The sequence below is a fragment of the Engystomops pustulosus genome, unplaced genomic scaffold (genome assembly GCF_040894005.1).
Source record: "Engystomops pustulosus unplaced genomic scaffold, aEngPut4.maternal MAT_SCAFFOLD_495, whole genome shotgun sequence".
NCBI lineage: Eukaryota > Metazoa > Chordata > Amphibia > Anura > Leptodactylidae > Engystomops > Engystomops pustulosus.
The window spans coordinates 30,339-42,500 of NW_027285374.1; positions in this window are offsets into that span (position 1 = coordinate 30,339).

Here is a 12,162-nt window from a genome sequence, read left to right on the forward strand (position 1 = left end):
TGGCTGTATCCGGGACCCTGGAACCCTGGGCGGGGAGCCTAGGGGCGAGAGGGGCCCCATGGAGCTCGGGCAGACTAGAAGTACCCTCGTCTGCCCGCTGGAGGGCGCCCTTCCCGGAGCGGAGGGGACCCCCCAAGCGACCAAGTGCAAGCCGAGTTTGGAGCTCGAAACCCGGCCACACTTGGTAGTATGTCCCGGTGAGGAACATGCCCATGGAAGTAAGAGCTCAGCGGGAGCAGCCACTCAGGCTACCCGGGAATGTGTCACTGTCCCCCGGCCAGACTTGGCGGCAGGTCCCGGGGAGGAATAGTGCCCATGGAAGTAGCCCAGCGGGAGCAGCCGCTCAGGCTACCCGGGAATGTGTCACTGTCCCCCGGCCAGACTTGGCGGCAGGTCCCGGGGAGGAATAGTGCTCATGGAAGTAGCTCAGCGGGAGCAGCTGCTGAGGCTACCCGGGAATGTGTCACTGTCCCTGGGCCACACTTGGTCGTTGGTTCCTGATGAGGAACATGCCCATGGAAGTAAGAGTTCAGCGGGAGAAGCCGCTCAAGCTACCCGGGAATGTGTCACTGTCCCCCGGCCAGACTTGGCGGCAGGTCCCGGGGAGGAATAGTGCCCATGGAAGTCGGAGCTCCAACCTCCAAGTTGACCTCAGCGGGAGCAGCCGCTGAGGCTACCCGGGCATGGGTGACTGTTCCCCGGCCACACTTGGTCGGAGGTCCCGGTGTGGAACATGCCCATGGAAGTTGAAGGGAAGAGAACCGCGAAAGGGAGTTTGGAGGCTGAGCCGCGGCCGAGGAGGTCTCACCGATCCCGGCGTGATTCCAGCCAGGCCCGGTACCCTATACCGAACTCGGCAGGGTGGCTGTATCCGGGACCCTGGAACCCTGGGCGGGGAGCCTAGGGGCGAGAGGGGCCCCATGGAGCTCGGGCAGACTAGAAGTACCCTCGTCTGCCCGCTGGAGGGCGCCCTTCCCGGAGCGGAGGGGACCCCCAAGCGACCAAGTGCAAGCCGAGTTTGGAGCTCGAAACCCGGCCACACTTGGTAGTATGTCCCGGTGAGGAACATGCCCATGGAAGTAAGAGCTCAGCGGGAGCAGCCACTCAGGCTACCCGGCAATGTGTCACTGTCCCCCGGCCAAGACTTGGCGGCAAGTCCCGGGGAGGAATAGTGCCCATGGAAGTAGCTCAGCGGGAGCAGCCGCTCAGGCTACCCGGGAATGTGTCACTGTCCCCCGGCCAGACTTGGCGGCAGGTCCCGGGGAGGAATAGTGCTCATGGAAGTAGCTCAGCGGGAGCAGCCACTCAGGCTAACCGGGAATGTGTCACTGTCCCTGGGCCACACTTGGTCGTTGGTTCCTGATGAGGAACATGCCCATGGAAGTAAGAGTTCAGCGGGAGCAGCCGCTCAGGGCTACCCGGGAATGTGTCACTGTCCCCCGGCCAGACTTGGCGGCAGGTCCCGGGGAGGAATAGTGCCCATGGAAGTCGGAGCTCCAACCTCCAAGTTGACCTCAGCGGGAGCAGCCGCTGAGGCTACCCGGGCATGGGTGACTGTTCCCCGGCCACACTTGGTCGGAGGTCCCGGTGTGGAACATGCCCATGGAAGTTGAAGGGAAGAGAACCGCGAAAGGGAGTTTGGAGGCTGAGCCGCGGCCGAGGAGGTCTCACCGATCCCGGCGTGATTCCAGCCAGGCCCGGTACCCTATACCGAACTCGGCAGGGTGGCTGTATCCGGGACCCTGGAACCCTGGGCGGGGAGCCTAGGGGCGAGAGGGGCCCCATGGAGCTCGGGCAGACTAGAAGTACCCTCGTCTGCCCGCTGGAGGGCGCCCTTCCCGGAGCGGAGGGGACCCCCAAGCGACCAAGTGCAAGCCGAGTTTGGAGCTCGAAACCCGGCCACACTTGGTAGTATGTCCCGGTGAGGAACATGCCCATGGAAGTAAGAGCTCAGCGGGAGCAGCCACTCAGGCTACCCGGCAATGTGTCACTGTCCCCCGGCCAAGACTTGGCGGCAAGTCCCGGGGAGGAATAGTGCCCATGGAAGTAGCTCAGCGGGAGCAGCCGCTCAGGCTACCCGGGAATGTGTCACTGTCCCCCGGCCGGACTTGGCGGCAGGTCCCGGGGAGGAATAGTGCTCATGGAAGTAGCTCAGCGGGAGCAGCCACTCAGGCTAACCGGGAATGTGTCACTGTCCCTGGGCCACACTTGGTCGTTGGTTCCTGATGAGGAACATGCCCATGGAAGTAAGAGTTCAGCGGGAGCAGCCGCTCAGGGCTACCCGGGAATGTGTCACTGTCCCCCGGCCAGACTTGGCGGCAGGTCCCGGGGAGGAATAGTGCCCATGGAAGTCGGAGCTCCAACCTCCAAGTTGACCTCAGCGGGAGCAGCCGCTGAGGCTACCCGGGCATGGGTGACTGTTCCCCGGCCACACTTGGTCGGAGGTCCCGGTGTGGAACATGCCCATGGAAGTTGAAGGGAAGAGAACCGCGAAAGGGAGTTTGGAGGCTGAGCCGCGGCCGAGGAGGTCTCACCGATCCCGGCGTGATTCCAGCCAGGCCCGGTACCCTATACCGAACTCGGCAGGGTGGCTTTATCCGGGACCCTGGAACCCTGGGCGGGGAGCCTAGGGGCGAGAGGGGCCCCATGGAGCTCGGGCAGACTAGAAGTACCCTCGTCTGCCCGCTGGAGGGCGCCCTTCCCGGAGCGGAGGGGACCCCCCAAGCGACCAAGTGCAAGCCGAGTTTGGAGCTCGAAACCCGGCCACACTTGGTAGTTGGTCCCGGTGAGGAACATGCCCATGGAAGTAAGAGCTCAGCGGGAGAAGCCACTCAGGCTACCCGGGAATGTGTCACTGTCCCCCGGCCAAGACTTGGCGGCAAGTCCCGGGGAGGAATAGTGCCCATGGAAGTAGCTCAGCGGGAGCAGCCACTCAGGCTACCCGGGAATGTGTCACTGTCCCTCGGCCACACTTGGTCGTAGGTCCCGGTGAGGAACATGCCCATGGAAGTCGGAGCTCCAACCTCCAACCGGGTGAAGCCTCCGAGAGCTAGCCGGGAATAGGGCGCCAATCCCGGCTACCGCCCTCCAGGCTTGCCCCGGTCGAAAGACCTACGTCCTCGCACCAGCACAAGCGCAAAAATTTTCTAAGTGTGGGAGAACCGAGGACCCGCCCGGTGGCACTCTGCCTCTCGCTGCCGCCCTCCTGGAAGCGTCCTCGGTCACTGTGTGTGCGGCAGATATCAGAGCTCCGGAAAGGTGAAAAAGAACCGGTAAGAGGGCGAATCCGGCAGCTCCCTGCCGGGCGAGGACCACCGCGAGCGGCGGGGACGTCAGACGGGAGACGCGCGGCGGACCTTCCGTCGGAGTGCCTGGGATTTTGACCTCGGAGAAGTTCGAAAAAATTATGCGGTCGGAGCTGTCTGCCCCGGCCGGGGAAGGCTCACCGCCGGCGGCTGCCAACCCCTGGCTTGCCCGCTGGATGCCCTTTCGGAGGCTGCTGAAAAAGAACTGTCAGGCGGGCACCTCTCGGAAGAACCGCAGACCAAAACGACCGGTAAAAATTTTGGGCGATCCGACACGTAGTGCACCTTCGGCGGCAGAGAAAAGCAGCAAAAATACCGGTCAGAGAAGGGGAGTTTTGGTCGACTCTGCCAGGTTTTTGCACTAAGTCAGATCCGTAATGCCAGCGGGACTGAGTCGCTTTTGCGTGCCGTGGTCCTGGAGGCCTGCTCGGACAGAGCGGTCCTTCGGGTCCCGCGGGAAGGGGCATTTCATGTTCCTCTGCGGGAGGTGATCCATTTTCTGCGGGAAATGGCGAGCCCCTTCGGCTACAAGAGTGTGTAGGTCCCGCTCAACAGTCTACGTCCTTAACCATCGGGGACTTTGTAGATTTTGCCCAAAATCGCTCTCCGCAGAACAGAGCGTGAGGTCTCCGCGGCGGAGGCCGGAAAAGGTGCGAGGTGAGCGGCATGGTATGACTGGGCTCGTGCCGCTCACTGCTACCCGGAGCGTGGCGCCCTCCGGGTAAAAAGCTAGCCGGGGCGAGTAGGTGGGTTGACGGGCGCATAAGCAACGCCGTCCCCGCCGTACAAGGTGCCGGTGGCCTGGCGAACCACCGGCGTAAGGCTAGCCAGGGCGTACCGCGGGGCAGAGGGCGCATAAGCCACGCTCTCTCTCCATCCCACCAGCACAAGCGAAAAATTTTCAAAGTGTGGGAGAACCGGCTTCCCGACCGGTGGCACTCTGCCTCTCTCTGCCGCCCTCCTGGAAGCGTCCTCGGTCACTCGGAGTACGGCAGATTTAAGAGCTCCGGAATGGTGAAAAAGAACCGGAGAGAGGGCGACTCCGGCTTCTCTCTGCCGGGCGAGGACCACCGCAGGCGGCGGGGACCTCTGACAGGAGGCGGGCGGGGACGTCTGACAGGAGACGGCGCTGCGGGCAGGCTTTAAAAGTGCATGGGGTTTTGGCCTCGGCGAAAGTCGAAAAATTATGCGGTCGGAGCTGTCTGCCCCGGCCGGGGAAGGCTCACCGCCGGCGGCTGCCAACCCCTGGCTTGCCGCTGGATGGCCTTTCGGAGGCTGCTGAAAAAGAACTGTCAGGCGGGCACCTCTCGGAAGAACCGCAGACCAAAACGACCGGTAAAAATTTTGGGCGATCCGACCCGTAGTGCACCTTCGGCGGCAGAGAAAAGCAACAAAAATACCGGTCAGAGGTCGACTCTGCCAGGTTTTTGCACTAAGTCAGATCCGTAATGCCAGCGGGGACTGAGTCGCTTTTGCGTGCCGTGGTCCTGGAGGCCTGCTCGGACAGAGCGGTCCTTCGGGTCCCGCGGGAAGGGGCATTTCATGTTCCTCTGCGGGAGGTGATCCATTTTCTGCGGGAAATGGCGAGCCCCTTCGGCTACAAGAGTGTGTAGGTCCCGCTCAACAGTCTACGTCCTTAACCATCGGGGACTTTGTAGATTTTGCCCAAAATCGCTCTCCGCAGAACAGAGCGTGAGGTCTCCGCGGCGGAGGCCGAAAAGGTGCGAGGTGAGCGGCATGGTATGACTGGGCTCGTGCCGCTCACTGCTACCCGGAGCGTGGCGCCCTCCGGGTAAAAGGCTAGCCGGGGCGAGTAGGTGGGATGACGGGCGCATAAGCAACGCCGTCCCCGCCGTACAAGGTGCCGGTGGCCTGGCGAACCACCGGCGTAAGGCTAGCCAGGGCGTACCGCGGGGCAGAGGGCGCATAAGCCACGCTCTCTCTCCATCCCACCAGCACAAGCGAAATATTTTCAAAGTGTGGGAGAACCGGCTTCCCGACCGGTGGCACTCTGCCTCTCGCTGCCGCCCTCCTGGAAGCGTCCTCGGTCACTCGGAGTACGGCAGATTTAAGAGCTCCGGAATGGTGAAAAAGAACCGGAGAGAGGGCGACTCCGGCTTCTCTCTGCCGGGCGAGGACCACCGCAGGCGGCGGGGACGTCTGACAGGAGACGGCGCTGCGGGCAGGCTTTAAAAGTGCATGGGGTTTTGGCCTCGGCAAAAGTCGAAAAAATTATGCGGTCGGAGCTGTCTGCCCGGCCGGGGAAGGCTCACCGCCGGCGGCTGCCAACCCCTGGCTTGCCCGCTGGATGGCCTTTCGGAGGCTTCTGAAAAAGAACTGTCAGGCGGGCACCTCTCGGAAGAACCGCAGACCAAAACGACCGGTAAAAATTTTGGGCGATCCGACCCGTAGTGCACCTTCGGCGGCAGAGAAAAGCAACAAAAATACCGGTCAGAGAAGGGGAGTTTTGGTCGACTCTGCCAGGTTTTTGCACTAAGTCAGATCCGTAATGCCAGCGGGACTGAGTCGCTTTTGCGTGCCGTGGTCCTGGAGGCCTGCTCGGACAGGGCGGTCCTTTCGGGTCCCGCGGGAAGGGGCATTTCATGTTCCTCTGCGGGAGGTGATCCATTTTCTGCGGGAAATGGCGAGCCCCTTCGGCTACAAGAGTGTGTAGGTCCCGCTCAACAGTCTACGTCCTTAACCATCGGGGACTTTGTAGATTTTGGTCAAGATCGCCCCCCGCATGTCCTAGCGGGAGGTCTCCGCGGCGGAGGCCGGAAAAGGTGCGAGGTGAGCGGCATGGTATGACTGGGCTCGTGCCGCTCACTGCTACCCGGAGCGTGGCGCCCTCCGGGTAAAAGGCTAGCCGGGGCGAGTAGGTGGATGACGGGCGCATAAGCAACGCCGTCCCCGCCGTACAAGGTGCCGGTGGCCTGGCGAACCACCGGCGTAAGGCTAGCCAAGGGCGTACCGCGGGGCAGAGGGCGCATAAGCCACGCTCTCTCTCCATCCCACCAGCACAAGCGAAAAATTTCAAAGTGTGGGAGAACCGGCTTCCCGACCGGTTGCACTCTGCCTCTCGCTGCCGCCGTCCTGGAAGCGTCCTCGGTCACTCGGAGTACGGCAGATTTAAGAGCTCCGGAATGGTGAAAAAGAACCGGAGAGAGGGCGACTCCGGCTTCTCTCTGCCGGGCGAGGACCACCGCAGGCGGCGGGGACGTCTGACAGGAGACGGCGCTGCGGGCAGGCTTTAAAAGTGCATGGGGTTTTGGCCTCGGAGAAAGTCGAAAAAATTATGCGGTCGGAGCTGTCTGCCCCGGCCGGGGAAGGCTCACCTCCGGCGGCTGCCAACCCCTGGCTTGCCCGCTGGATGGCCTTTCGGAGGCTGCTGAAAAAGAACTGTCAGGCGGGCACCTCTCGGAAGAACCGCAGACCAAAACGACCGGTAAAAATTTTGGGCGATCCGACCCGTAGTGCACCTTCGGCGGCAGAGAAAAGCAACAAAAATACCGGTCAGAGAAGGGGAGTTTTGGTCGACTCTGCCAGGTTTTTGCACTAAGTCAGATCCGTAATGCCAGCGGGACTGAGTCGCTCTTGCGTGCCGTGGTCCTGGAAGCCTGCTCGGACAGAGTGGTCCTTCGGGTCCCGCGGGAAGGGGCATTTCATGTTCCTCTGCGGGAGGTGATCCATTTTCTGCGGGAAATGGCGAGCCCCTTCGGCTACAAGAGTGTGTAGGTCCCGCTCAACAGTCTACGTCCTTAACCATCGGGGACTTTGTAGATTTTGCCCAAAATCGCTCTCCGCAGAACAGAGCGGGAGGTCTCCGCGGCGGAGGCCGGAAAAGGTGCGAGGTGAGCGGCATGGTATGACTGGGCTCGTGCCGCTCACTGCTACCCGGAGCGTGGCGCCCTCCGGGTAAAAGGCTAGCCGGGGCGAGTAGGTGGATTGACGGGCGCATAAGCAACGCCGTCCCCGCCGTACAAGGTGCCGGTGGCCTGGCGAACCACCGGCGTAAGGCTAGCCAAGGGCGTACCGCGGGGCAGAGGGCGCATAAGCCACGCCGTCCCCGCTGTACAAGGTGCCGGTGGCCTGGCGAACCACCGGCGTAAGGCTAGCCAAGGGCGTACCGCGGGGCAGAGGGCGCATAAGCCACGCTCTCTCTCCATCCCACCAGAACAAGCGAAAAAATTTCAAGTGTGGGAGAACCGGCTTCCCGACCGGTGGCACTCTGCCTCTCGCTGCCGCCCTCCTGGAAGCGTCCTCGGTCACTCGGTGTCCGGCAGATTTCAGAGCTCCGGAATGGTGAAAAAGAACCGGTGAGAGGGCGAATCCGGCTTCTCTCTGCCGGGCGAGGACCACCGCAGGCGGCAAGGGACGTCTGCAGGAGACGGCGCTGCGGGCAGGCTTTAAAAGTGCATGGGGTTTTGGCCTCGGCGAAAGTCGAAAAAATTTTGCGGTCGGAGCTGTCTGCCCCGGCCGGGGAAGGCTCACCGCCGGCGGCTGCCAACCCCTGGCTTGCCCGCTGGATGCCCTTTCGGAGGCTGCTGAAAAAGAACTGTCAGGCGGGCACCTCTCGGAAGAACCGCAGACCAAAACGACCGGTAAAAATTTTGGGCGATCCGATCCTCAGTGCACCTTCGGCGGCAGAGAAAAGCAACAAAAACACCGGTCAAAGAAGGGAGGTTTTGGTCGACTCTGCCTGGTTTTTGCACAAAGTCAGATCCGTAATGCCAGCGGGACTGAGTCGCTTTTGCGTGCCGTGGTCCTGGAGGCCTGCTCGGACAGAGCGGTCCTTCGGGTCCCGCGGGAAGGGGCATTTCATGTTCCTCTGCGGGAGGTGGTCCATTTTCTGCGGAAATGGCGAGCCCCATCGGCTACAAGAGTGTGTAGGTCCCGCTCAACAGTCTACGTCCTTAACCATCGGGGACTTTGTAGATTTTGGCAGAAATCGCCCCCCGCAGGTCCTAGCGGGAGGTCTCCGCGGCGGAGGCCGGAGAGGGCGCGAGGTGAGCGGCATGGTATGACTGGGTTCGTGCCGCTCACTGGTACCCGGAGCGTGGCGCCCTCCGGGTAAAAGGCTAGCCGGGGCGAGTAGGTGGGTTGACGGGCGCATAAGCCACGCCGTCCCCGCCGTACAAGGTGCCGGTGGCCTGGCGAACCACCGGCGTAAGGCCAGCCAGGGCGGACCGCGGGGCAGAGGGCGCATAAGCCACGCTCTCTCTCCATCCCACCAGAACAAGCGAAAAATTTTCAAAGTGTGGAGAACGGCGACCCGACCGGTGGCACTCTGCCTCTCGCTGCCGCCCTCCTGGAAGCGTCCTCGGTCACTCGGTGTCCGGCAGATTTCAGAGCTCCGGAATGGTGAAAAAGAACCGGAGAGGGGGCGACTCCGGCTTCTCTCTGCCGGGCGAGGACCACCGCAGGCGGCAAGGGACGTCTGACAGGAGACGGCGCTGCGGGCAGGCTTTAAAAGTGCATGGGGTTTTGGCCTCGGCGAAAGTCGAAAAATTTTGCGGTCGGAGCCGTCTGCCCCGGCCGGGAAGGCTCACCGCCGGCGGCTGCCAACCCCTGGCTTGCCCGCTGGATGGCCTTTCGGAGGCTGCTGAAAAAGAACTGTCAGGCGGGCACCTCTCGGAAGAACCGCAGACCAAAACGACCGGTAAAATTTTGGGCGATCCGACCCTCAGTGCACCTTCGGCGGCAGAGAAAAGCATCAAAAATACCGGTCAAAGAAGCGAGGTTTTGGTCGACTCTGCCAGGTTTTTGCACAAAGTGTTGGCATCGTGCGGCGTCGCGCTTTGCCGTACCGTATCCCCAATGGAGCGGCGCCCGGCGGGGTAGGCTAGCCATGTGAGGTCGAGGGCGGGAGGACGGGACGTAAGCCAGGCCGTTCTCCACAAGAAATTCCGGACGCGGAGACCCCTTCTCCGCCCTACGGTCCCCAATGGGGTGGCGCCCGGCGGGTGAGGCTAGCCATGGGAGGACGGGACGTAAGCCAGGCCGTTCTCCACAAGAAATTCCGTACGCGGAGACCCCTTCTCCGCCCTACGGTCCCCAATGGGGTGGCGCCCGGCGGGTGAGGCTAGCCATGTGAGGTCGAGGGCGGGAGGACGGGACGTAAGCCAGGCCGTTCTCCACAAGTAAATTCCGGACGCGGAGACCCTTCTCCGCCCTACGGTCCCCAATGGGGTGGCGCCCGGCGGGTGAGGCTAGCCGTGTGAGGTCGAGGGCGGGAGGACGGGACGTAAGCCAGGCCGTTCTCCACAAGTAAATTCCGGACGCGGAGACCCCTTCTCCGCCCTACGGTCCCCAATGGGGTGGCGCCCGGCGGGTGAGGCTAGCCATGTGAGGTCGAGGGCGGGAGGACGGGACGTAAGCCAGGCCGTTCTCCACAAGTAAATTCCGGACGCGGAGACCCCTTCTCCGCCCTACGGTCCCCAATGGGGTGGCTCCCGGCGGGTGAGGCTAGCCATGTGAGGTCGAGGGCGGGAGGACGGGACGCAAGCCAGGCCGTTCTCCACAAACTCCCAGCGGTAGAGTCTCGGCTCTCCGCTCTTTTGATCGATCTGACACAGCGCGATCCGGCGGGCAGGGCACTTTGCTCGGTCAGGGGTATTGGCCCCGGCCGGTTTATGGTAAAGCGTTCCTTAGCCTCAGTCTTGGTCGCGCATCAATCCCCCGCTCCCCGTGAGCGGCTGTGGTCCTCTGCCTAAGGTTGTGTAGCGCGGTGCCAGTGTGGTCCTCGCACGGCCCCGCTCCTGCCACAGCGGTAGGACTCTCTGCTTCGGCTGAGGTTTGCTACGAAGCGTATGGAACGGGCGTACTCCACCGTACCGTGGGTGGGGGGCGGCGGCGGCGGCGGCAGCGTCCAGCGCGGAGCTCCGGCTCCCGCGGCAGCGCCTCGCCTAGTGTCCCTCGGGCAAGTCCAATCGCCCCCCGCCCGGTCGGAGAGCGCAGACACACCTCTGTGTCCACGGTTTATTTCCGCAGCACGAAAAGGGACGGCTCCCGCCTGCTCCTCGCGGCGGCGACGAGGCTTAGACCCACCGTGGCGTATCCGCGGTAGGTATGCTCGTCGGTCGGAGGAGCGGTTGCGGTCGAGTGGTCCCCAGTGTACCCTGTTAGCGCTGCCCGCCTACGCCTGAAGAGCTGCGGACCGAGAAAAAGGTTCGCTCCGCTGCTGACGGCGAAGCGCGCGGCACGCCGCGGAAGAGGAGAGGGAGCGGTCGCCCCCGGGGCGGCTCCCCTCCGAGTCCGGCAGAAGCAGAGATTGTAGCGGAGGGGGGGTTTCTAAATTCCCCGGGCGTGTTATCCCCAGCGGTAGCCTTTGAACTCTTCAACCGCAAGCACGATCGCACGTTCACAGCACCCGTCACTAGGAGCCGGGCCAGAGGCGGGCGGCAGACGAAACCGACATGAGCGCTTAAGGGTATTGCACCCCCGGCGCCCAGACCCTGGAAATTGAGTCTGCCCCCAAAGCCCACCCGCGTCCTCCTTGGCGCTCCCGGAGTACATGGTCGTAGATGGGCCATCGGTCGCTAATGCCAAACTGCGTCCCAGGGGTGCGTCCCCTCTGACCAACGGCAGACCCATCCCTCTCGCCAATCCGCGGATCCCCGCCAGGTCCCGAACAGGGCTCGTCCTTTAGCGTTTCAAATGCGCCCTCCCCGCCATACGAGGGGTTGAGGACCGTAGCCTTCCCTTACGAGAGGCACCAGGGGTGCGCCTGCTCGAGGGCCCGGCCGTGGGCGTAACGCTTGGGCCGCCCGGGGGAGTCGGTAGACCATGGGAGACCAACACTCGCACACGAACGTTGCCCGTGCTTTTGTGGAAGAGAGCTTCTTGCGAGGTTGTCGCTGCGGTGGCGCCCGGACAAACCCTATCCCTAAAACTTCTGGGGAATTGGCGTCTAAGCCTGCACCCTGCACGGTATCCCTGCACCCACGAAGGGGGCCGTGGAAGGCTTGGGGTCGCGCCGGCGAAACCGACCGGATGCCCGGGGTACTGAACCCCCGGGGTCCCACCCTGGAAATTGAGCCGTCCGACCCCGCCACGTCTTCCTAGTGCTCTCCTTGGCTCCCCCGCCTGTGGGCATCGTTAGGGGCTGCGGTCATCAGCGCCGGCTAAGCTTCGGCAACACGGCCGACCCACCCCTTCGGCGCCTGGGGGTGCCTGGTCCCAGTCCGGGCCGTTCCGTAGGGGCGGCTATCCCTTACATGAGGGACTCGGTGCGTCCGCTCGGGCTGCGGGGCTCCGGCTCCGACAGCCGGGGAGCTGGTTTTGACCGCGGGCCTCCACGGGAACCGGCAGGGACCGGACTAGGCGTCAAGCCGAAAATAACCCCGGCACCCTCTGCTTCCAAAGCGAGGGGACCTTTGGCCGAGCGGGGGCACCGGAAGCCGAACCGACCCCAACCCCTCTTCCTACCCCAGGGCTGGGCTGACCAATCCCCTGATCGGGTCTAAAATGGAAGAAGGGGATTCGAGGGAAGGGGCTGGCGGAAGGCAGTTGCCCGACGGAGTAGGCGAAGGCCAGGCCGTTTCCGAGTCCCGAGCAGAGGAGGGCGAACTCGGCTCTTCATCGACCGACGGCGAGGCGAGGGCGGTGGCTGCCGCGGGGAAGACTCCATTGCTCGTCAGCGCGCTAGGAGCGGGGCCGACTGGCTGCTCGGGGTATGGCATCCCCGGGGGCCCACCCTGGAAATCTTCGCTCCTCAGCCGCTGCAGGTTATAAGGTCCCGCCGCGCGTAAGCGCTCAACTCTCCGACCCACGGATGTCGAGCCCATGGTGAGCCGGCCGTTTCGTACGGGGAAAAGGGGTCCTCTGGCCCCACATCGATCGAGGGGGTTTAGATCCG